This window comes from Mustela lutreola, chromosome 13, assembly GCF_030435805.1.
Source record: "Mustela lutreola isolate mMusLut2 chromosome 13, mMusLut2.pri, whole genome shotgun sequence".
Lineage (NCBI taxonomy): Eukaryota > Metazoa > Chordata > Mammalia > Carnivora > Mustelidae > Mustela > Mustela lutreola.
The window spans coordinates 87715895-87739805 of record NC_081302.1 but is presented as its reverse complement, the minus strand read 5'-3'; positions in this window follow the sequence as shown (position 1 = coordinate 87739805).

The window sequence follows — 23911 nt, the reverse complement described above, 5'->3', positions numbered from 1 at the left end:
CTACTAGGGCAGAGGCGCTTGCTCCACTCTGAGGAAGGAGTCTGGGCAGAAGGCAGGCCTGTCCTTTGCCTCTGGTCCCAAGGGGACAGCATCTCCTTGTCCACCTGTCCCAAGGGCAGACTTGGCTTGCCACCAGGTGCCATAGCCGTAACTCGGAGAACAACCCCATGTAGAAACGGGCAGTCAGATGCCGTCTATCACGAAGATGTGGCAGCGATGTGGGTGGGAGGCGGTGTGCCGGGGAAGGAATGGAGACAGTCCTCCACAGATCCCCATCCCTTTGCACGGGCCGTGTACAGGGATCTTGTTGCCTCCTCTCTCCTGTGGTGAAGGCACTGGCCTAGACCCCGAGACTGCCTGAGCACCGGCGCAAAAGGCAAAGCCTTACCTACCCCAGGAGATGGCAATAGGCATAGAGTGCCATGCTATGACACACACGCTCCTGCAGGGTTGTGACTGTGTCTGCTGAATTCGGCATAGCAAGTTGAACGCCGGGCGTGAACTTGGAGCCCGGGAAAGCAAGTCCCAAGAGACACCAGCTCTCCCGCGGCTCTTCTTCCCAGCCGCGACAGAGTGAACACCAAAAGCCTTTCTGAGGAAGCAGCAGCGAATTGCGGTTCGTGCCAAGCTGAATACCTCTGCGAAAGCATAGCAGTCGCTGGGAAATCAGAGTCGGTTCTCTGGGCTGTTTTTGTTGCTTGCCTTACCCTAGTATGCGCAGCACTATGGGAGAATCCCGCATAGAGCGAAAGCCTCTTTGCCCTGGCATCCCCTCTGGGAAAGCACAGCATTCTTTGGGAAATCAGAGTCGGGTCTGAGGGATTCTCTGTTTCCTGAGCTTGTCTCCTCAGCACGGTGTAATAAACCCGCATGGAGCGAAATCCTCTATGCCTGGGCATCCCCTCTGCCTGAGTGAGAAGCGCGCTTGCGCCTGTGGAATTAGCCTTAAGGAATGGGACAGGTGTTTCACTGCGGGCCCCAGGAGCATGTCCGTGGGAGAGCGTGCTGCGCGTTGGGAAGAGCAGGAGCCGTTGGCCTTCTGGTCTGGAAACTGTTGCGAAACAGGAGAGCCGGCCCTGACAGGCACAGCGGCCGGTGGTAATACAAGTGTCACCTGCACCCAGTGCAGATAGACGGAAGCCTGGCTGCTAAGGAGACAGGCGGGGATGAATATGGCACGGCGCGTGCTCCACTCTTAGGAAGGAGTCAGGGTAGCAAGCATGCCTGTCGTTAGCCTGTGGGAAAAGGAGACAGCAGCTCTTTGGCCACCTGTCCCTGGGGCAGACATGCTCTAGCAACCAGGGGCCTACGCAGAACTCGCAGAAACAGCTCCCTGAAATAACGGGGAGTCAGATGCCGACTTCCTCCAGGATGTGGAAGCTTGGAGAAGGCACGGGGTTTAAGGGGCAGGAGTGGGGACAGTCCCCCAAAGCTCCCTATTTAGTGCACGGGCCGTGTGCAGGGATCCTGTCACCTCTCCTTTCCTCTGGGGAAAGCACTGGCCTAGTCCGCGAGTCCGCCTGAGCGCCAGAGTAAAAGGCCAAGCGATGCCTACACTGGGAGATGGTAGTGTGCCTAGAGTGCCATACTAGGCTACGCACGCTCCAACAGGGTTGTGGCTGCGTCTGCTTAGTTCGGCCTGGCATGGTGAACCAAGGACGCGAACATGGAGCCCGGGAAAGCAAGGCCCAAGAGGCACAAGCTCTCCCGCAGCTCTTCTTCCCTGACGCGACTGAAGCCTTGCTGAGGAAGCAGCAGCGAAGTGCTGTTCACGACAAGCCAAAGCCTCTGCGAAAGCACAGCATTCGCTGAGAAATGTTCTGCGGGCTGCTGCAGTTTGCATGAGCCCAGTCTCGCGGTGGGAGAAACCCGCATACAGCGAAAGCCTCTTTGCCTGGGCATCTCCCCTGGGAAAGCACAGCGTTCCTTGGGAAATCAGAAATCAGATGCTGCTGCTGCTTGCCTGAGCTAGTCACCGCAGCTCAGTGGAAGATACCCGCATGGAGCAAAATACACTTTGCCCTAGCATCACCACTGCCTGAGAGAGAAGCCAAGTGTGGAGATCCAGCAGCACGCCGCCCCTGGAGAACAGAAGGAAAGGTTGGCCTTGGGGTCGGGAAACGCTCGCGTCGCAGGATAGCCTGCGGTGGCACGAAGAGCAGCCCGGTGGCAAGAAAAGTGTCACCCGCTTCCTGTGCGGAGAGAGGGTAGCCTGGCTGCTAAGGAGACATGAGGGGACTACTAGGGCAGAGGCGCTTGCTCCACTCTGAGGAAGGAGTCTGGGCAGAAGGCAGGCCTGTCCTGTGCCTCTGGTCCCAAGTGGACAGCATCTCCTTGGCGACCTGTCCCAAGGGCAGACTTGGCTTGCCACCAGGTGCCATAGCCGTAACTCGGAGAACAACCCCATGTAGAAACGGGCAGTCAGATGCCGTCTATCACCAAGATGTGGCAGCGATGTGGGTGGCAGGGGGTGTGCCGGGGAAGGAATGGAGACAGTCCCCCACAGTTACCCATCCCTGTGCACGGGCCGTGTACAGGGATCTTGTCGCCTACCCTCTCCTGTGGTGAAGGCACTGGCCTAGACCCCGAGACTGCCTGAGCACCGGAGCAAAAGGCAAAGCCTTACCTACACCAGGAGATGGCAATAGGCATAGAGTGCCATGCTAAGACACACACGCTCCTGCAGGGTTGTGACTGTCTGCTGAATTCGGCATAGCAAGGTGAACGCCGGGCGTGAACTTGGAGCCCGGGAAAGCAAGTCCCAAGAGACACCAACTCTCCCGCGGCTCTTCTTCCCAGCCGCTACTGAGTGAACACCCAAAGCCTTTCTGAGGAAGCAGCAGCGAATTGCGGTTCGTGCCAAGCTGAATACCTCTGCGAAAGCATAGCAGTCGCTGGGAAATCAGAGTCGGTTCTCTGGGCTGTTTTTGTTGCTTGCCTTACCCTAGTATGCGCAGCACTATGGGAGAATGCCGCATAGAGCGAAAGCCTCTTTGCCCTGGCATCCCCTCTGGGAAAGCACAGCATTCTTTGGGAAATCAGAGTCGGGTCTGAGGGATTCTCTGTTTCCTGTGCTGGTCTCCTAAGCACGGTGTAATAAACCCGCATGGAGCGAAATCCTCTATGCCTGGGCAACCCCTCTGCCTGAGTGAGAAGCGCGCTTGCGCCTGTGGAATTAGCCTTAAGGAATGGGACAGGTATTTCACTGCGGGCCCCAGGATCATGTCTGTGGGAGAGCGTGCTGCGCGTTGGGAAGAGCAGGAGCCGTTGGCCTTCTGGTCTGGAAACTGTTGCGAAGCAGGGGAGCCGGCCCTGACAGGCACAGCGGCCGGTGATAATACAAGTGTCACCTGCCCCCAGTGCAGATAGACGGAAGCCTGGCTGCTAAGGAGACAGGCGGGGATGAGTATGGCAGGGCGCGTGCTCCACTCTTAGGAAGGAGTCAGGGTAGCAAGCATGCCTGTCCTGAGCCTGTGGGAAAAGGAGACAGCAGCTCTTTGGCCACCTGTCCCTGGGGCAGACATGCTCTAGCATCCAGGGGCCTACGCAGAACTCGCAGAAACAGCTCCCTGAAATAACAGGGAGTCAGATGCCGACTTCCTCCAGGATGTGGAAGCTTGGAGAAGGCACGGGGTTTAAGGGGCAGGAGTGGGGACAGTCCCCCAAAGCTCCCTATTCAGTGCACGGGCCGTGTGCAGGGATCCTGTCACCTCTCCTTTCCTCTGGGGAAAGCACTGGCCTAGTCCGCGAGTCCGCCTGAGCGCCAGAGTAAAAGGCCAAGCGATGCCTACACCGGGAGATGGTAGTGTGCCTAGAGTGCCATACTAGGCTACGCACGCTCCAACAGGGTTGTGGCTGCGTCTGCTTAGTTAGGCCTGGCAGGGTGAACCAAGGACGCGAACATGGAGCCCGGGAAAGCAAGGCCCAAGAGGCACAAGCTCTCCCGCAGCTCTTCTTCCCTGACGCGACTGAAGCCTTGCTGAGGAAGCAGCCGCGAAGTGCTGTTCACGACAAGCCAAAGCCTCTGAGAAAGCAAAGCATTTGCTGAGAAATGTTCTGCGGGCTGCTGCAGTTTGCATGAGCCCAGTCTCGCGGTGGGAGAAACCCGCATACAGCGAAAGCCTCTTTGCCTGGGCATCTCCCCTGGGAAAGCACAGCGTTCCTTGGGAAATCAGAGTTGGGTTTGGGGATGCTGCTGCCGCTTGCCTGAGCTAGTCACCTCAGCTCAGTGGAAGATACCCGCATGGAGCTAAATACCCTTTGCCCTAGCATCCCCTCTGCCTGAGAGAGAAGCCAAGTTTGGGGATCCAGCAGCACGCCGCCCCCGGAGAAGAGAAGGAGAGGTTGGCCTTGGGTTCGGGAAACGCTCGCGTCGCAGGATAGCCTGCCGTGGCACGAAGAGCAGCCCGGTGGCAAGAAAAGTGTCACCCGCTTCCTGTGCGGAGAGAGGGTAGCCTGGCTGCTAAGGAGACATGAGGGGACTACTAGGGCAGAGGCGCTTGCTCCACTCTGAGGAAGGAGTCTGGGCAGAAGGCAGGCCTGTCCTGTGCCTCTGGTCCCAAGGGGACAGCATCTCCTTGGCGACCTGTCCCAAGGGCAGACTTGGCTTGCCACCAGGTGCCATAGCAGTAACTCGGAGAACAACCCCATGTAGAAACGGGCAGTCAGATGCCGTCTATCACCAAGATGTGGCAGCGATGTGGGTGGCAGGGGGTGTGCCGGGGAAGGAATGGAGACAGTCCCCCACAGTTCCCCATCCCTGTGCACGGGCCGTGTACAGGGATCTTGTCGCCTACCCTCTCCTGTGGTGAAGGCACCGGCCTAGACCCCGAGACTGCCTGAGCACCGGAGCAAAAGGCAAAGCCTTACCTACACCAGGAGATGGCAATAGGCATAGAGTGCCATGCTAAGACACACACGCTCCTGCAGGGTTGTGACTGTGTTTGCTGAATTCGGCATAGCAAGGTGAACGCCGGTCGTGAACTTGGAGCCCGGGAAAGCAAGTCCCAAGAGACAACAACTCTCCCGCGGCTCTTCTTCCCAGCCGCGACAGAGTGAACACCCAAAGCCTTTCTGAGGAAGCAGCAGCGAATTGCGGTTCGTGCCAAGCTGAATACCTCTGCGAAAGCATAGCAGTCGCTGGGAAATCAGAGTCGGTTCTCTGGGCTGTTTTTGTTGCTTGCCTTACCCTAGTATGCGCAGCACTATGGGAGAATCCCGCATAGAGCGAAAGCCACTTTGCCCTGGCATCCCCTCTGGGAAAGCACAGCATTCTTTGGGAAATCAGAGTCGGGTCTGAGGGATTCTCTGTTTCCTGAGCTTGTCTCCTCAGCACGGTGTAATAAACCCGCATGGAGCGAAATCCTCTATGCCTGGGCATCCCCTCTGCCTGAGTGAGAAGCGCGCTTGCGCCTGTGGAATTAGCCTTAAGGAATGGGACAGGTGTTTCACTGCGGGCCCCAGGAGCATGTCCGTGGGAGAGCGTGCTGCCCGTTGGGAAGAGCAGGAGCCGTTGGCCTTCTGGTCTGGAAACTGTTGCGAAGCAGGGGAGCCGGCCCTGACAGGCACAGCGGCCGGTGATAATACAAGTGTCACCTGCCCCCAGTGCAGATAGACGGAAGCCTGGCTGCTAAGGAGACAGGCGGGGATGAGTATGGCAGGGCGCGTGCTCCACTCTTAGGAAGGAGTCAGGGTAGCAAGCATGCCTGTCCTGAGCCTGTGGGAAAAGGAGACAGCAGCTCTTTGGCCACCTGTCCCTGGGGCAGACATGCTCTAGCAACCAGGGGCCTACGCAGAACTCGCAGAAACAGCTCCCTGAAATAACAGGGAGTCAGATGCCGACTTCCTCCAGGATGTGGAAGCTTGGAGAAGGCACGGGGTTTAAGGGGCAGGAGTGGGGACAGTCCCCCAAAGCTCCCTATTCAGTGCACGGGCCGTGTGCAGGGATCCTGTCACCTCTCCTTTCCTCTTGGGAAAGCACTGGCCTAGTCCGCGAGTCCGCCTGAGCGCCAGAGTAAAAGGCCAAGCGATGCCTACACCGGCAGATGGTAGTGTGCCTAGAGTGCCATACTAGGCTACGCACGCTCCAACAGGGTTGTGGCTGCGTCTGCTTAGTTCGGCCTGGCAGGGTGAACCAAGGACGCGAACATGGAGCCCGGGAAAGCAAGGCCCAAGAGGCACAAGCTCTCCCGCAGCTCTTCTTCCCTGACGCGACTGAAGCCTTGCTGAGGAAGCAGCCGCGAAGTGCTGTTCACGACAAGCCAAAGCCTCTGAGAAAGCAAAGCATTTGCTGAGAAATGTTCTGCGGGCTGCTACAGTTTGCATGAGCCCAGTCTCGCGGTGGGAGAAACCCGCATACAGCGAAAGCCTCTTTGCCTGGGCATCTCCCCTGGGAAAGCACAGTGTTCCTTGGGAAATCAGAGTTGGGTTTGGGGATGCTGCTGCCGCTTGCCTGAGCTAGTCACCTCAGCTCAGTGGAAGATACCCGCATGGAGCTAAATACCCTTTGCCCTAGCATCCCCTCTGCCTGAGAGAGAAGCCAAGTTTGGGGATCCAGCAGCACGCCGCCCCCGGAGAAGAGAAGGAGAGGTTGGCCTTGGGTTCGGGAAACGCTCGCGTCGCAGGATAGCCTGCCGTGGCACGAAGAGCAGCCCGGTGGCAAGAAAAGTGTCACCCGCTTCCTGTGCGGAGAGAGGGTAGCCTGGCTGCTAAGGAGACATGAGGGGACTACTAGGGCAGAGGCGCTTGCTCCACTCTGAGGAAGGAGTCTGGGCAGAAGGCAGGCCTGTCCTGTGCCTCTGGTCCCAAGGGGACAGCATCTCCTTGGCGACCTGTCCCAAGGGCAGACTTGGCTTGCCACCAGGTGCCATAGCCGTAACTCGGAGAACAACCCCATGTAGAAACGGGCAGTCAGATGCCGTCTATCACCAAGATGTGGCAGCGATGTGGGTGGCAGGGGGTGTGCCGGGGAAGGAATGGAGACAGTCCCCCACAGTTCCCCATCCCTGTGCACGGGCCGTGTACAGGGATCTTGTCGCCTACCCTCTCCTGTGGTGAAGGCACCAGCCTAGACCCCGAGACTGCCTGAGCACCGGAGCAAAAGGCAAAGCCTTACCTACACCAGGAGATGGCAATAGGCATAGAGTGCCATGCTAAGACACACACGCTCCTGCAGGGTTGTGACTGTGTTTGCTGAATTCGGCATAGCAAGGTGAACGCCGGTCGTGAACTTGGAGCCCGGGAAAGCAAGTCCCAAGAGACAACAACTCTCCCGCGGCTCTTCTTCCCAGCCGCGACAGAGTGAACACCCAAAGCCTTTCTGAGGAAGCAGCAGTGAATTGCGGTTCGTGCCAAGCTGAATACCTCTGCGAAAGCATAGCAGTCGCTGAGAAATCAGAGTCGGTTCTCTGGGCTGTTTTTGTTGCTTGCCTTACCCTAGTATGCGCAGCACTATGGGAGAATCCCGCATAGAGCGAAAGCCTCTTTGCCCTGGCATCCCCTCTGAGAAAGCACAGCATTCTTTGGGAAAGCAGAGTCGGGTCTGAGGGATTCTCTGTTTCCTGAGCTGGTCTCCTCAGCACGGTGTAATAAACCCGCATGGAGCGAAATCCTCTATGCCTGGGCATCCCCTCTGCCTGAGTGAGAAGCGCGCTTGCGCCTGTGGAATTAGCCTTAAGGAATGGGACAGGTGTTTCACTGCGGGCCCCAGGAGCATGTCCGTGGGAGAGCGTGCTGCCCGTTGGGAAGAGCAAGAGCCGTTGGCCTTCTGGTCTGGAAACTGTTGCGAAGCAGGAGAGCCGGCCCTGACAGGCACAGCGGCCGGTGGTAATACAAGTGTCACCTGCACCCAGTGCAGATAGACGGAAGCCTGGCTGCTAAGGAGACAGGCGGGGATGAGTATGGCAGGGCGCGTGCTCCACTCTTAGGAAGGAGTCAGGGTAGCAAGCATGCCTGTCCTGAGCCTGTGGGAAAAGGAGACAGCAGCTCTTTGGCCACCTGTCCCTGGGGCAGACATGCTCTAGCAACCAGGGGCCTACGCAGAACTCGCAGAAACAGCTCCCTGAAATAACAGGGAGTCAGATGCCGACTTCCTCCAGGATGTGGAAGCTTGGAGAAGGCACGGGGTTTAAGGGGCAGGAGTGGGGACAGTCCCCCAAAGCTCCCTATTCAGTGCACAGGCCGTGTGCAGGGATCCTGTCACCTCTCCTTTCCTCTTGGGAAAGCACTGGCCTAGTCCGCGAGTCCGCCTGAGCGCCAGAGTAAAAGGCCAAGCGATGCCTACACCGGCAGATGGTAGTGTGCCTAGAGTGCCATACTAGGCTACGCACGCTCCAACAGGGTTGTGGCTGCGTCTGCTTAGTTCGGCCTGGCAGGGTGAACCAAGGACGCGAACATGGAGCCCGGGAAAGCAAGGCCCAAGAGGCACAAGCTCTCCCGCAGCTCTTCTTCCCTGACGCGACTGAAGCCTTGCTGAGGAAGCAGCCGCGAAGTGCTGTTCACGACAAGCCAAAGCCTCTGCGAAAGCACAGCATTCGCTGAGAAATGTTCTGCGGGCTGCTGCAGTTTGCATGAGCCCAGTCTCACGGTGGGAGAAACCCGCATACAGCGAAAGCCTCTTTGCTTGGGCATCTCCCCTGGGAAAGCACAGCGTTCCTTGGGAAATCAGAAATCAGATGCTGCTGCTGCTTGCCTGAGCTAGTCACCGCAGCTCAGTGGAAGATACCCGCATGGAGCTAAATACACTTTGCCCTAGCATCACCACTGCCTGAGAGAGAAGCCAAGTGTGGAGATCCAGCAGCACGCCGCCCCTGGAGAACAGAAGGAAAGGTTGGCCTTGGGGTCGGGAAACGCTCGCGTCGCAGGATAGCCTGCGGTGGCACGAAGAGCAGCCCGGTGGCAAGAAAAGTGTCACCCGCTTCCTGTGCGGAGAGAGGGTAGCCTGGCTGCTAAGGAGACATGAGGGGACTACTAGGGCAGAGGCGCTTGCTCCACTCTGAGGAAGGAGTCTGGGCAGAAGGCAGGCCTGTCCTGTGCCTCTGGTCCCAAGGGGACAGCATCTCCTTGGCGACCTGTCCCAATGGCAGACTTGGCTTGCCACCAGGTGCCATAGCCGTAACTCGGAGAACAACCCCATGTAGAAACGGGCAGTCAGATGCCGTCTATCACGAAGATGTGGCAGCGATGTGGGTGGGAGGCGGTGTGCCGGGGAAGGAATGGAGACAGTCCTCCACAGATCCCCATCCCTTTGCACGGGCCGTGTACAGGGATCTTGTTGCCTCCTCTCTCCTGTGGTGAAGGCACTGGCCTAGACCCCGAGACTGCCTGAGCACCGGCGCAAAAGGCAAAGCCTTACCTACCCCAGGAGATGGCAATAGGCATAGAGTGCCATGCTATGACACACACGCTCCTGCAGGGTTGTGACTGTGTCTGCTGAATTCGGCATAGCAAGTTGAACGCCGGGCGTGAACTTGGAGCCCGGGAAAGCAAGTCCCAAGAGACACCAGCTCTCCCGCGGCTCTTCTTCCCAGCCGCGACAGAGTGAACACCAAAAGCCTTTCTGAGGAAGCAGCAGCGAATTGCGGTTCGTGCCAAGCTGAATACCTCTGCGAAAGCATAGCAGTCGCTGGGAAATCAGAGTCGGTTCTCTGGGCTGTTTTTGTTGCTTGCCTTACCCTAGTATGCGCAGCACTATGGGAGAATCCCGCATAGAGCGAAAGCCTCTTTGCCCTGGCATCCCCTCTGGGAAAGCACAGCATTCTTTGGGAAATCAGAGTCGGGTCTGAGGGATTCTCTGTTTCCTGAGCTTGTCTCCTCAGCACGGTGTAATAAACCCGCATGGAGCGAAATCCTCTATGCCTGGGCATCCCCTCTGCCTGAGTGAGAAGCGCGCTTGCGCCTGTGGAATTAGCCTTAAGGAATGGGACAGGTGTTTCACTGCGGGCCCCAGGAGCATGTCCGTGGGAGAGCGTGCTGCGCGTTGGGAAGAGCAGGAGCCGTTGGCCTTCTGGTCTGGAAACTGTTGCGAAACAGGAGAGCCGGCCCTGACAGGCACAGCGGCCGGTGGTAATACAAGTGTCACCTGCACCCAGTGCAGATAGACGGAAGCCTGGCTGCTAAGGAGACAGGCGGGGATGAATATGGCACGGCGCGTGCTCCACTCTTAGGAAGGAGTCAGGGTAGCAAGCATGCCTGTCGTTAGCCTGTGGGAAAAGGAGACAGCAGCTCTTTGGCCACCTGTCCCTGGGGCAGACATGCTCTAGCAACCAGGGGCCTACGCAGAACTCGCAGAAACAGCTCCCTGAAATAACGGGGAGTCAGATGCCGACTTCCTCCAGGATGTGGAAGCTTGGAGAAGGCACGGGGTTTAAGGGGCAGGAGTGGGGACAGTCCCCCAAAGCTCCCTATTTAGTGCACGGGCCGTGTGCAGGGATCCTGTCACCTCTCCTTTCCTCTGGGGAAAGCACTGGCCTAGTCCGCGAGTCCGCCTGAGCGCCAGAGTAAAAGGCCAAGCGATGCCTACACTGGGAGATGGTAGTGTGCCTAGAGTGCCATACTAGGCTACGCACGCTCCAACAGGGTTGTGGCTGCGTCTGCTTAGTTCGGCCTGGCATGGTGAACCAAGGACGCGAACATGGAGCCCGGGAAAGCAAGGCCCAAGAGGCACAAGCTCTCCCGCAGCTCTTCTTCCCTGACGCGACTGAAGCCTTGCTGAGGAAGCAGCAGCGAAGTGCTGTTCACGACAAGCCAAAGCCTCTGCGAAAGCACAGCATTCGCTGAGAAATGTTCTGCGGGCTGCTGCAGTTTGCATGAGCCCAGTCTCGCGGTGGGAGAAACCCGCATACAGCGAAAGCCTCTTTGCCTGGGCATCTCCCCTGGGAAAGCACAGCGTTCCTTGGGAAATCAGAAATCAGATGCTGCTGCTGCTTGCCTGAGCTAGTCACCGCAGCTCAGTGGAAGATACCCGCATGGAGCAAAATACACTTTGCCCTAGCATCACCACTGCCTGAGAGAGAAGCCAAGTGTGGAGATCCAGCAGCACGCCGCCCCTGGAGAACAGAAGGAAAGGTTGGCCTTGGGGTCGGGAAACGCTCGCGTCGCAGGATAGCCTGCGGTGGCACGAAGAGCAGCCCGGTGGCAAGAAAAGTGTCACCCGCTTCCTGTGCGGAGAGAGGGTAGCCTGGCTGCTAAGGAGACATGAGGGGACTACTAGGGCAGAGGCGCTTGCTCCACTCTGAGGAAGGAGTCTGGGCAGAAGGCAGGCCTGTCCTGTGCCTCTGGTCCCAAGGGGACAGCATCTCCTTGGCGACCTGTCCCAAGGGCAGACTTGGCTTGCCACCAGGTGCCATAGCCGTAACTCGGAGAACAACCCCATGTAGAAACGGGCAGTCAGATGCCGTCTATCACCAAGATGTGGCAGCGATGTGGGTGGCAGGGGGTGTGCCGGGGAAGGAATGGAGACAGTCCCCCACAGTTACCCATCCCTGTGCACGGGCCGTGTACAGGGATCTTGTCGCCTACCCTCTCCTGTGGTGAAGGCACTGGCCTAGACCCCGAGACTGCCTGAGCACCGGAGCAAAAGGCAAAGCCTTACCTACACCAGGAGATGGCAATAGGCATAGAGTGCCATGCTAAGACACACACGCTCCTGCAGGGTTGTGACTGTCTGCTGAATTCGGCATAGCAAGGTGAACGCCGGGCGTGAACTTGGAGCCCGGGAAAGCAAGTCCCAAGAGACACCAACTCTCCCGCGGCTCTTCTTCCCAGCCGCTACTGAGTGAACACCCAAAGCCTTTCTGAGGAAGCAGCAGCGAATTGCGGTTCGTGCCAAGCTGAATACCTCTGCGAAAGCATAGCAGTCGCTGGGAAATCAGAGTCGGTTCTCTGGGCTGTTTTTGTTGCTTGCCTTACCCTAGTATGCGCAGCACTATGGGAGAATGCCGCATAGAGCGAAAGCCTCTTTGCCCTGGCATCCCCTCTGGGAAAGCACAGCATTCTTTGGGAAATCAGAGTCGGGTCTGAGGGATTCTCTGTTTCCTGTGCTGGTCTCCTAAGCACGGTGTAATAAACCCGCATGGAGCGAAATCCTCTATGCCTGGGCAACCCCTCTGCCTGAGTGAGAAGCGCGCTTGCGCCTGTGGAATTAGCCTTAAGGAATGGGACAGGTATTTCACTGCGGGCCCCAGGATCATGTCTGTGGGAGAGCGTGCTGCGCGTTGGGAAGAGCAGGAGCCGTTGGCCTTCTGGTCTGGAAACTGTTGCGAAGCAGGGGAGCCGGCCCTGACAGGCACAGCGGCCGGTGATAATACAAGTGTCACCTGCCCCCAGTGCAGATAGACGGAAGCCTGGCTGCTAAGGAGACAGGCGGGGATGAGTATGGCAGGGCGCGTGCTCCACTCTGAGGAAGGAGTCTGGGCAGAAGGCAGGCCTGTCTTGTGCCTCTGGTCCCATGGGGATAGCATCTCCTTGGCCACCTGTCCCAAGGGCAGACTTGGCTTGCCACCAGGTGCCATAGCAGTAACTCGGAGAACAACCCCATGTAGAAACGGGCAGTCAGATGCCGTCTATCACCAAGATGTGGCAGCGATGTGGGTGGCAGGGGGTGTGCCGGGGAAGGAATGGAGACAGTCCCCCACAGTTCCCCATCCCTGTGCACGGGCCGTGTACAGGGATCTTGTCGCCTACCCTCTCCTGTGGTGAAGGCACCGGCCTAGACCCCGAGACTGCCTGAGCACCGGAGCAAAAGGCAAAGCCTTACCTACACCAGGAGATGGCAATAGGCATAGAGTGCCATGCTAAGACACACACGCTCCTGCAGGGTTGTGACTGTGTTTGCTGAATTCGGCATAGCAAGGTGAACGCCGGTCGTGAACTTGGAGCCCGGGAAAGCAAGTCCCAAGAGACAACAACTCTCCCGCGGCTCTTCTTCCCAGCCGCGACAGAGTGAACACCCAAAGCCTTTCTGAGGAAGCAGCAGCGAATTGCGGTTCGTGCCAAGCTGAATACCTCTGCGAAAGCATAGCAGTCGCTGGGAAATCAGAGTCGGTTCTCTGGGCTGTTTTTGTTGCTTGCCTTACCCTAGTATGCGCAGCACTATGGGAGAATCCCGCATAGAGCGAAAGCCACTTTGCCCTGGCATCCCCTCTGGGAAAGCACAGCATTCTTTGGGAAATCAGAGTCGGGTCTGAGGGATTCTCTGTTTCCTGAGCTTGTCTCCTCAGCACGGTGTAATAAACCCGCATGGAGCGAAATCCTCTATGCCTGGGCATCCCCTCTGCCTGAGTGAGAAGCGCGCTTGCGCCTGTGGAATTAGCCTTAAGGAATGGGACAGGTGTTTCACTGCGGGCCCCAGGAGCATGTCCGTGGGAGAGCGTGCTGCCCGTTGGGAAGAGCAGGAGCCGTTGGCCTTCTGGTCTGGAAACTGTTGCGAAGCAGGGGAGCCGGCCCTGACAGGCACAGCGGCCGGTGATAATACAAGTGTCACCTGCCCCCAGTGCAGATAGACGGAAGCCTGGCTGCTAAGGAGACAGGCGGGGATGAGTATGGCAGGGCGCGTGCTCCACTCTTAGGAAGGAGTCAGGGTAGCAAGCATGCCTGTCCTGAGCCTGTGGGAAAAGGAGACAGCAGCTCTTTGGCCACCTGTCCCTGGGGCAGACATGCTCTAGCAACCAGGGGCCTACGCAGAACTCGCAGAAACAGCTCCCTGAAATAACAGGGAGTCAGATGCCGACTTCCTCCAGGATGTGGAAGCTTGGAGAAGGCACGGGGTTTAAGGGGCAGGAGTGGGGACAGTCCCCCAAAGCTCCCTATTCAGTGCACGGGCCGTGTGCAGGGATCCTGTCACCTCTCCTTTCCTCTTGGGAAAGCACTGGCCTAGTCCGCGAGTCCGCCTGAGCGCCAGAGTAAAAGGCCAAGCGATGCCTACACCGGCAGATGGTAGTGTGCCTAGAGTGCCATACTAGGCTACGCACGCTCCAACAGGGTTGTGGCTGCGTCTGCTTAGTTCGGCCTGGCAGGGTGAACCAAGGACGCGAACATGGAGCCCGGGAAAGCAAGGCCCAAGAGGCACAAGCTCTCCCGCAGCTCTTCTTCCCTGACGCGACTGAAGCCTTGCTGAGGAAGCAGCCGCGAAGTGCTGTTCACGACAAGCCAAAGCCTCTGAGAAAGCAAAGCATTTGCTGAGAAATGTTCTGCGGGCTGCTACAGTTTGCATGAGCCCAGTCTCGCGGTGGGAGAAACCCGCATACAGCGAAAGCCTCTTTGCCTGGGCATCTCCCCTGGGAAAGCACAGTGTTCCTTGGGAAATCAGAGTTGGGTTTGGGGATGCTGCTGCCGCTTGCCTGAGCTAGTCACCTCAGCTCAGTGGAAGATACCCGCATGGAGCTAAATACCCTTTGCCCTAGCATCCCCTCTGCCTGAGAGAGAAGCCAAGTTTGGGGATCCAGCAGCACGCCGCCCCCGGAGAAGAGAAGGAGAGGTTGGCCTTGGGTTCGGGAAACGCTCGCGTCGCAGGATAGCCTGCCGTGGCACGAAGAGCAGCCCGGTGGCAAGAAAAGTGTCACCCGCTTCCTGTGCGGAGAGAGGGTAGCCTGGCTGCTAAGGAGACATGAGGGGACTACTAGGGCAGAGGCGCTTGCTCCACTCTGAGGAAGGAGTCTGGGCAGAAGGCAGGCCTGTCCTGTGCCTCTGGTCCCAAGGGGACAGCATCTCCTTGGCGACCTGTCCCAAGGGCAGACTTGGCTTGCCACCAGGTGCCATAGCCGTAACTCGGAGAACAACCCCATGTAGAAACGGGCAGTCAGATGCCGTCTATCACCAAGATGTGGCAGCGATGTGGGTGGCAGGGGGTGTGCCGGGGAAGGAATGGAGACAGTCCCCCACAGTTCCCCATCCCTGTGCACGGGCCGTGTACAGGGATCTTGTCGCCTACCCTCTCCTGTGGTGAAGGCACCAGCCTAGACCCCGAGACTGCCTGAGCACCGGAGCAAAAGGCAAAGCCTTACCTACACCAGGAGATGGCAATAGGCATAGAGTGCCATGCTAAGACACACACGCTCCTGCAGGGTTGTGACTGTGTTTGCTGAATTCGGCATAGCAAGGTGAACGCCGGTCGTGAACTTGGAGCCCGGGAAAGCAAGTCCCAAGAGACAACAACTCTCCCGCGGCTCTTCTTCCCAGCCGCGACAGAGTGAACACCCAAAGCCTTTCTGAGGAAGCAGCAGTGAATTGCGGTTCGTGCCAAGCTGAATACCTCTGCGAAAGCATAGCAGTCGCTGAGAAATCAGAGTCGGTTCTCTGGGCTGTTTTTGTTGCTTGCCTTACCCTAGTATGCGCAGCACTATGGGAGAATCCCGCATAGAGCGAAAGCCTCTTTGCCCTGGCATCCCCTCTGAGAAAGCACAGCATTCTTTGGGAAAGCAGAGTCGGGTCTGAGGGATTCTCTGTTTCCTGAGCTGGTCTCCTCAGCACGGTGTAATAAACCCGCATGGAGCGAAATCCTCTATGCCTGGGCATCCCCTCTGCCTGAGTGAGAAGCGCGCTTGCGCCTGTGGAATTAGCCTTAAGGAATGGGACAGGTGTTTCACTGCGGGCCCCAGGAGCATGTCCGTGGGAGAGCGTGCTGCCCGTTGGGAAGAGCAAGAGCCGTTGGCCTTCTGGTCTGGAAACTGTTGCGAAGCAGGAGAGCCGGCCCTGACAGGCACAGCGGCCGGTGGTAATACAAGTGTCACCTGCACCCAGTGCAGATAGACGGAAGCCTGGCTGCTAAGGAGACAGGCGGGGATGAGTATGGCAGGGCGCGTGCTCCACTCTTAGGAAGGAGTCAGGGTAGCAAGCATGCCTGTCCTGAGCCTGTGGGAAAAGGAGACAGCAGCTCTTTGGCCACCTGTCCCTGGGGCAGACATGCTCTAGCAACCAGGGGCCTACGCAGAACTCGCAGAAACAGCTCCCTGAAATAACAGGGAGTCAGATGCCGACTTCCTCCAGGATGTGGAAGCTTGGAGAAGGCACGGGGTTTAAGGGGCAGGAGTGGGGACAGTCCCCCAAAGCTCCCTATTCAGTGCACGGGCCGTGTGCAGGGATCCTGTCACCTCTCCTTTCCTCTTGGGAAAGCACTGGCCTAGTCCGCGAGTCCGCCTGAGCGCCAGAGTAAAAGGCCAAGCGATGCCTACACCGGCAGATGGTAGTGTGCCTAGAGTGCCATACTAGGCTACGCACGCTCCAACAGGGTTGTGGCTGCGTCTGCTTAGTTCGGCCTGGCAGGGTGAACCAAGGACGCGAACATGGAGCCCGGGAAAGCAAGGCCCAAGAGGCACAAGCTCTCCCGCAGCTCTTCTTCCCTGACGCGACTGAAGCCTTGCTGAGGAAGCAGCCGCGAAGTGCTGTTCACGACAAGCCAAAGCCTCTGCGAAAGCACAGCATTCGCTGAGAAATGTTCTGCGGGCTGCTGCAGTTTGCATGAGCCCAGTCTCACGGTGGGAGAAACCCGCATACAGCGAAAGCCTCTTTGCTTGGGCATCTCCCCTGGGAAAGCACAGCGTTCCTTGGGAAATCAGAAATCAGATGCTGCTGCTGCTTGCCTGAGCTAGTCACCGCAGCTCAGTGGAAGATACCCGCATGGAGCTAAATACACTTTGCCCTAGCATCACCACTGCCTGAGAGAGAAGCCAAGTGTGGAGATCCAGCAGCACGCCGCCCCTGGAGAACAGAAGGAAAGGTTGGCCTTGGGGTCGGGAAACGCTCGCGTCGCAGGATAGCCTGCGGTGGCACGAAGAGCAGCCCGGTGGCAAGAAAAGTGTCACCCGCTTCCTGTGCTGAGAGAGGGTAGCCTGGCTGCTAAGGAGACATGAGGGGACTACTAGGGCAGAGGCGCTTGCTCCACTCTGAGGAAGGAGTCATGGGCAGAAGGCAGGCCTGTCCTGTACCTCGGGTCCCATGGGGATAGCATCTCCTTGGCCACCTGTCCCAAGGGCAGACTTGGCTTGCCACCAGGTGCCATAGCCGTAACCTGGAGAACAACCCCATGTAGAAACGGGCAGTCAGATGCCGTCTATCACCAAGATGTGGCAGCGATATGGGTGGCAAGGGGTATGCCGGGGAAGGAATGGAGACAGTCCCCCACAGTTCCCCATCCCTGTGCACGGGCCGTGTACAGGGATCTTGTCGCCTACCCTCTCCTGTGGTGAAGGCACCGGCCTAGACCCCGAGACTGCCTGAGCACCGGAGCAAAAGGCAAAGCCTTACCTACACCAGGAGATGGCAATAGGCATAGAGTGCCATGCTAAGACACACACGCTCCTGCAGGGTTGTGACTGTGTTTGCTGAATTCGGCATAGCAAGGTGAACGCCGGTCGTGAACTTGGAGCCCGGGAAAGCAAGTCCCAAGAGACAACAACTCTCCCGCGGCTCTTCTTCCCAGCCGCGACAGAGTGAACACCCAAAGCCTTTCTGAGGAAGCAGCAGCGAATTGCGGTTCGTGCCAAGCTGAATACCTCTGCGAAAGCATAGCAGTCGCTGGGAAATCAGAGTCGGTTCTCTGGGCTGTTTTTGTTGCTTGCCTTACCCTAGTATGCGCAGCACTATGGGAGAATCCCGCATAGAGCGAAAGCAACTTTGCCCTGGCATCCCCTCTGGGAAAGCACAGCATTCTTTGGGAAATCAGAGTCGGGTCTGAGGGATTCTCTGTTTCCTGAGCTTGTCTCCTCAGCACGGTGTAATAAACCCGCATGGAGCGAAATCCTCTATGCCTGGGCATCCCCTCTGCCTGAGTGAGAAGCGCACTTGCGCCTGTGGAATTAGCCTTAAGGAATGGGACAGGTGTTTCACTGCGGGCCCCAGGAGCATGTCCGTGGGAGAGCGTGCTGCCCGTTGGGAAGAGCAGGAGCCGTTGGCCTTCTGGTCTGGAAACTGTTGCGAAGCAGGGGAGCCGGCCCTGACAGGCACAGCGGCCGGTGATAATACAAGTGTCACCTGCCCCCAGTGCAGATAGACGGAAGCCTGGCTGCTAAGGAGACAGGCGGGGATGAGTATGGCAGGGCGCGTGCTCCACTCTTAGGAAGGAGTCAGGGTAGCAAGCATGCCTGTCCTGAGCCTGTGGGAAAAGGAGACAGCAGCTCTTTGGCCACCTGTCCCTGGGGCAGACATGCTCTAGCAACCAGGGGCCTACGCAGAACTCGCAGAAACAGCTCCCTGAAATAACAGGGAGTCAGATGCCGACTTCCTCCAGGATGTGGAAGCTTGGAGAAGGCACGGGGTTTAAGGGGCAGGAGTGGGGACAGTCCCCCAAAGCTCCCTATTCAGTGCACGGGCCGTGTGCAGGGATCCTGTCACCTCTCCTTTCCTCTTGGGAAAGCACTGGCCTAGTCCGCGAGTCCGCCTGAGCGCCAGAGTAAAAGGCCAAGCGATGCCTACACCGGCAGATGGTAGTGTGCCTAGAGTGCCATACTAGGCTACGCACGCTCCAACAGGGTTGTGGCTGCGTCTGCTTAGTTCGGCCTGGCAGGGTGAACCAAGGACGCGAACATGGAGCCCGGGAAAGCAAGGCCCAAGAGGCACAAGCTCTCCCGCAGCTCTTCTTCCCTGACGCGACTGAAGCCTTGCTGAGGAAGCAGCCGCGAAGTGCTGTTCACGACAAGCCAAAGCCTCTGCGAAAGCACAGCATTCGCTGAGAAATGTTCTGCGGGCTGCTGCAGTTTGCATGAGCCCAGTCTCACGGTGGGAGAAACCCGCATACAGCGAAAGCCTCTTTGCTTGGGCATCTCCCCTGGGAAAGCACAGCGTTCCTTGGGAAATCAGAAATCAGATGCTGCTGCTGCTTGCCTGAGCTAGTCACCGCAGCTCAGTGGAAGATACCCGCATGGAGCTAAATACACTTTGCCCTAGCATCACCACTGCCTGAGAGAGAAGCCAAGTGTGGAGATCCAGCAGCACGCCGCCCCTGGAGAACAGAAGGAAAGGTTGGCCTTGGGGTCGGGAAACGCTCGCGTCGCAGGATAGCCTGCGGTGGCACGAAGAGCAGCCCGGTGGCAAGAAAAGTGTCACCCGCTTCCTGTGCTGAGAGAGGGTAGCCTGGCTGCTAAGGAGACATGAGGGGACTACTAGGGCAGAGGCGCTTGCTCCACTCTGAGGAAGGAGTCATGGGCAGAAGGCAGGCCTGTCCTGTACCTCGGGTCCCATGGGGATAGCATCTCCTTGGCCACCTGTCCCAAGGGCAGACTTGGCTTGCCACCAGGTGCCATAGCCGTAACCTGGAGAACAACCCCATGTAGAAACGGGCAGTCAGATGCCGTCTATCACCAAGATGTGGCAGCGATATGGGTGGCAAGGGGTATGCCGGGGAAGGAATGGAGACAGTCCCCCACAGTTCCCCATCCCTGTGCACGGGCCGTGTACAGGGATCTTGTCGCCTACCCTCTCCTGTGGTGAAGGCACCGGCCTAGACCCCGAGACTGCCTGAGCACCGGAGCAAAAGGCAAAGCCTTACCTACACCAGGAGATGGCAATAGGCATAGAGTGCCATGCTAAGACACACACGCTCCTGCAGGGTTGTGACTGTGTTTGCTGAATTCGGCATAGCAAGGTGAACGCCGGTCGTGAACTTGGAGCCCGGGAAAGCAAGTCCCAAGAGACAACAACTCTCCCGCGGCTCTTCTTCCCAGCCGCGACAGAGTGAACACCCAAAGCCTTTCTGAGGAAGCAGCAGCGAATTGCGGTTCGTGCCAAGCTGAATACCTCTGCGAAAGCATAGCAGTCGCTGGGAAATCAGAGTCGGTTCTCTGGGCTGTTTTTGTTGCTTGCCTTACCCTAGTATGCGCAGCACTATGGGAGAATCCCGCATAGAGCGAAAGCAACTTTGCCCTGGCATCCCCTCTGGGAAAGCACAGCATTCTTTGGGAAATCAGAGTCGGGTCTGAGGGATTCTCTGTTTCCTGAGCTTGTCTCCTCAGCACGGTGTAATAAACCCGCATGGAGCGAAATCCTCTATGCCTGGGCATCCCCTCTGCCTGAGTGAGAAGCGCGCTTGCGCCTGTGGAATTAGCCTTAAGGAATGGGACAGGTGTTTCACTGCGGGCCCCAGGAGCATGTCCGTGGGAGAGCGTGCTGCCCGTTGGGAAGAGCAGGAGCCGTTGGCCTTCTGGTCTGGAAACTGTTGCGAAGCAGGGGAGCCGGCCCTGACAGGCACAGCGGCCGGTGATAATACAAGTGTCACCTGCCCCCAGTGCAGATAGACGGAAGCCTGGCTGCTAAGGAGACAGGCGGGGATGAGTATGGCAGGGCGCGTGCTCCACTCTTAGGAAGGAGTCAGGGTAGCAAGCATGCCTGTCCTGAGCCTGTGGGAAAAGGAGACAGCAGCTCTTTGGCCACCTGTCCCTGGGGCAGACATGCTCTAGCAACCAGGGGCCTACGCAGAACTCGCAGAAACAGCTCCCTGAAATAACAGGGAGTCAGATGCCGACTTCCTCCAGGATGTGGAAGCTTGGAGAAGGCACGGGGTTTAAGGGGCAGGAGTGGGGACAGTCCCCCAAAGCTCCCTATTCAGTGCACGGGCCGTGTGCAGGGATCCTGTCACCTCTCCTTTCCTCTTGGGAAAGCACTGGCCTAGTCCGCGAGTCCGCCTGAGCGCCAGAGTAAAAGGCCAAGCGATGCCTACACCGGCAGATGGTAGTGTGCCTAGAGTGCCATACTAGGCTACGCACGCTCCAACAGGGTTGTGGCTGCGTCTGCTTAGTTCGGCCTGGCAGGGTGAACCAAGGACGCGAACATGGAGCCCGGGAAAGCAAGGCCCAAGAGGCACAAGCTCTCCCGCAGCTCTTCTTCCCTGACGCGACTGAAGCCTTGCTGAGGAAGCAGCCGCGAAGTGCTGTTCACGACAAGCCAAAGCCTCTGAGAAAGCAAAGCATTTGCTGAGAAATGTTCTGCGGGCTGCTACAGTTTGCATGAGCCCAGTCTCGCGGTGGGAGAAACCCGCATACAGCGAAAGCCTCTTTGCCTGGGCATCTCCCCTGGGAAAGCACAGTGTTCCTTGGGAAATCAGAGTTGGGTTTGGGGATGCTGCTGCCGCTTGCCTGAGCTAGTCACCTCAGCTCAGTGGAAGATACCCGCATGGAGCTAAATACCCTTTGCCCTAGCATCCCCTCTGCCTGAGAGAGAAGCCAAGTTTGGGGATCCAGCAGCACGCCGCCCCCGGAGAAGAGAAGGAGAGGTTGGCCTTGGGTTCGGGAAACGCTCGCGTCGCAGGATAGCCTGCCGTGGCACGAAGAGCAGCCCGGTGGCAAGAAAAGTGTCACCCGCTTCCTGTGCGGAGAGAGGGTAGCCTGGCTGCTAAGGAGACATGAGGGGACTACTAGGGCAGAGGCGCTTGCTCCACTCTGAGGAAGGAGTCTGGGCAGAAGGCAGGCCTGTCCTGTGCCTCTGGTCCCAAGGGGACAGCATCTCCTTGGCGACCTGTCCCAAGGGCAGACTTGGCTTGCCACCAGGTGCCATAGCCGTAACTCGGAGAACAACCCCATGTAGAAACGGGCAGTCAGATGCCGTCTATCACCAAGATGTGGCAGCGATGTGGGTGGCAGGGGGTGTGCCGGGGAAGGAATGGAGACAGTCCCCCACAGTTCCCCATCCCTGTGCACGGGCCGTGTACAGGGATCTTGTCGCCTACCCTCTCCTGTGGTGAAGGCACCAGCCTAGACCCCGAGACTGCCTGAGCACCGGAGCAAAAGGCAAAGCCTTACCTACACCAGGAGATGGCAATAGGCATAGAGTGCCATGCTAAGACACACACGCTCCTGCAGGGTTGTGACTGTGTTTGCTGAATTCGGCATAGCAAGGTGAACGCCGGTCGTGAACTTGGAGCCCGGGAAAGCAAGTCCCAAGAGACAACAACTCTCCCGCGGCTCTTCTTCCCAGCCGCGACAGAGTGAACACCCAAAGCCTTTCTGAGGAAGCAGCAGTGAATTGCGGTTCGTGCCAAGCTGAATACCTCTGCGAAAGCATAGCAGTCGCTGAGAAATCAGAGTCGGTTCTCTGGGCTGTTTTTGTTGCTTGCCTTACCCTAGTATGCGCAGCACTATGGGAGAATCCCGCATAGAGCGAAAGCCTCTTTGCCCTGGCATCCCCTCTGAGAAAGCACAGCATTCTTTGGGAAAGCAGAGTCGGGTCTGAGGGATTCTCTGTTTCCTGAGCTGGTCTCCTCAGCACGGTGTAATAAACCCGCATGGAGCGAAATCCTCTATGCCTGGGCATCCCCTCTGCCTGAGTGAGAAGCGCGCTTGCGCCTGTGGAATTAGCCTTAAGGAATGGGACAGGTGTTTCACTGCGGGCCCCAGGAGCATGTCCGTGGGAGAGCGTGCTGCCCGTTGGGAAGAGCAAGAGCCGTTGGCCTTCTGGTCTGGAAACTGTTGCGAAGCAGGAGAGCCGGCCCTGACAGGCACAGCGGCCGGTGGTAATACAAGTGTCACCTGCACCCAGTGCAGATAGACGGAAGCCTGGCTGCTAAGGAGACAGGCGGGGATGAGTATGGCAGGGCGCGTGCTCCACTCTTAGGAAGGAGTCAGGGTAGCAAGCATGCCTGTCCTGAGCCTGTGGGAAAAGGAGACAGCAGCTCTTTGGCCACCTGTCCCTGGGGCAGACATGCTCTAGCAACCAGGGGCCTACGCAGAACTCGCAGAAACAGCTCCCTGAAATAACAGGGAGTCAGATGCCGACTTCCTCCAGGATGTGGAAGCTTGGAGAAGGCACGGGGTTTAAGGGGCAGGAGTGGGGACAGTCCCCCAAAGCTCCCTATTCAGTGCACGGGCCGTGTGCAGGGATCCTGTCACCTCTCCTTTCCTCTGGGGAAAGCACTGGCCTAGTCCGCGAGTCCGCCTGAGCGCCAGAGTAAAAGGCCAAGCGATGCCTACACCGGCAGATGGTAGTGTGCCTAGAGTGCCATACTAGGCTACGCACGCTCCAACAGGGTTGTGGCTGCGTCTGCTTAGTTCGGCCTGGCAGGGTGAACCAAGGACGCGAACATGGAGCCCGGGAAAGCAAGGCCCAAGAGGCACAAGCTCTCCCGCAGCTCTTCTTCCCTGACGCGACTGAAGCCTTGCTGAGGAAGCAGCCGCGAAGTGCTGTTCACGACAAGCCAAAGCCTCTGCGAAAGCACAGCATTCGCTGAGAAATGTTCTGCGGGCTGCTGCAGTTTGCATGAGCCCAGTCTCACGGTGGGAGAAACCCGCATACAGCGAAAGCCTCTTTGCTTGGGCATCTCCCCTGGGAAAGCACAGCGTTCCTTGGGAAATCAGAAATCAGATGCTGCTGCTGCTTGCCTGAGCTAGTCACCGCAGCTCAGTGGAAGATACCCGCATGGAGCTAAATACACTTTGCCCTAGCATCACCACTGCCTGAGAGAGAAGCCAAGTGTGGAGATCCAGCAGCACGCCGCCCCTGGAGAACAGAAGGAAAGGTTGGCCTTGGGGTCGGGAAACGCTCGCGTCGCAGGATAGCCTGCGGTGGCACGAAGAGCAGCCCGGTGGCAAGAAAAGTGTCACCCGCTTCCTGTGCTGAGAGAGGGTAGCCTGGCTGCTAAGGAGACATGAGGGGACTACTAGGGCAGAGGCGCTTGCTCCACTCTGAGGAAGGAGTCATGGGCAGAAGGCAGGCCTGTCCTGTACCTCGGGTCCCATGGGGATAGCATCTCCTTGGCCACCTGTCCCAAGGGCAGACTTGGCTTGCCACCAGGTGCCATAGCCGTAACCTGGAGAACAACCCCATGTAGAAACGGGCAGTCAGATGCCGTCTATCACCAAGATGTGGCAGCGATATGGGTGGCAAGGGGTATGCCGGGGAAGGAATGGAGACAGTCCCCCACAGTTCCCCATCCCTGTGCACGGGCCGTGTACAGGGATCTTGTCGCCTACCCTCTCCTGTGGTGAAGGCACCG